This window comes from Arachis stenosperma, chromosome 10 (genome assembly GCF_014773155.1).
Source record: "Arachis stenosperma cultivar V10309 chromosome 10, arast.V10309.gnm1.PFL2, whole genome shotgun sequence".
NCBI classification, from domain to species: Eukaryota; Viridiplantae; Streptophyta; class Magnoliopsida; order Fabales; family Fabaceae; genus Arachis; species Arachis stenosperma.
The window spans coordinates 102,727,092-102,728,592 of NC_080386.1; the positions used below are offsets into that span (position 1 = coordinate 102,727,092).

The 1,501-nt window shown below is 35.6% G+C and overlaps 1 non-coding gene across 1 annotated transcript; it reads right to left on the reverse strand.

The window, feature by feature from the left end:
* Nucleotides 1-1,159: 1,159 nt before the first annotated feature.
* Nucleotides 1,160-1,267, reverse strand: LOC130958366 (small nucleolar RNA R71). The gene has a single exon (XR_009077492.1). It is a non-coding gene; the product is annotated as a small nucleolar RNA R71 (small nucleolar RNA).
* Between the last annotated feature and the right edge of the window lie 234 nt (nt 1,268-1,501).

The following is a 1,501-nucleotide window of genomic DNA, read 5'->3' on the forward strand; positions in this document are numbered from 1 at the left end:
ATCAAATCTTTTTCAAATCATATCTTTTCAATCAAATGTTTTCAAAATCAATTTCTTTCCTTTTTCAAAGATACTTGCTATCAATTAATGATTTGATTCAACAAATCAAGTATGTTGCCTTTTCTGTTGAGAAAGGTTTAATGTTTGGATCATATCTTTTTCTTGATAGCCAAGTTATTAATTTTCAAAATCAAATCTTTTAAAATGTTTTTCTAATCATATCTTCTCAATCACATTTTTTAAAAATCAATCATATCTTCTTAACCACATCTTTTTCAAAATAGTTTTCAATCAAATCTTTTTAATTTCTAATTTCAAAATCTTTTTCAAAAATCAATTCACTTCTTTCCCACTTTTATTTTCGAAAATCAAGTAATGTTTTTCAAAATGTTTTCAAAATCTTTTACTTAAATTTTCGAAAATTACTTCCCTTCTTCTCACATCCTTCTATTTATGGACTAACACTATCCCTTAATGCAAAATTCGAACTCCATTCCCTCTGATAAGTTCGAATTTTCTACTTCTGTCTTCTACTCTTCTTTTCCTCTGACACTTCAAGGAATCTCTATACTGTGACATAGAGGATTCCACATTTTCTTGTTCCCTTCTCTTTCTTATGAGCAGGAGCAAAGACAAAAGCATTCTTGTTGAGCCTGATCCTGAACCTGAAAGGACCTTGAAGAGAAAGTTAAGAGAAGCCAAAGCACAACTCTCTTTAGAGGACCTGACCGAATTCTTCAAAGAAGAAGAACACATGGCAGCCAAAAACAACAACAATGCAAACAATGCAAGGAAGGTGCTGGGTGACTTTACTGCACCTACTCCCGACTTCTATGGGAGAAGCATCTCTATCCCTGCCATTGGAGCAAACAACTTTGAGCTTAAGCCTCAATTAGTTTCTCTAATGCAACAGAATTGCAAGTTCCATGGACTTCCATTGGAAGATCCTCATCAGTTTTTAACTGAGTTCTTGCAAATCTGTGACACTGTCAAGACTAATGGGGTAGACCCTGAGGTCTATAGACTTATGCTATTCCCTTTTGCTGTAAGAGACAGAGCTAGAACATGGTTGGATTCTCAACCTAAAGAAAGCCTGGACTCTTGGGAAAAGCTAGTCAATGCCTTCTTGGCAAAGTTCTTTCCACCTCAAAAATTGAGCAAGCTTAGAGTGGAAGTCCAAACCTTCAGACAGAAGGATGGAGAATCCCTCTATGAAGCTTGGGAAAGATACAAACAATTAATCAGAAAGTGTCCTTCTGACATGCTTTCTGAATGGAGCATCATAGGTATTTTCTATGATGGTCTCTCTGAACTATCCAAGATGTCTTTGGATAGCTCTGCTGGAGGATCTCTTCATTTGAAGAAGACGCCTACAGAAGCTCAAGAACTAATTGAAATGGTTGCAAATAACCAATTCATGTACACTTCTGAAAGGAATCCTGTGAACAATGGGATTAATCAGAAGAAAGGAGTTCTTGAGATTGATGCTCTGAATGCCATA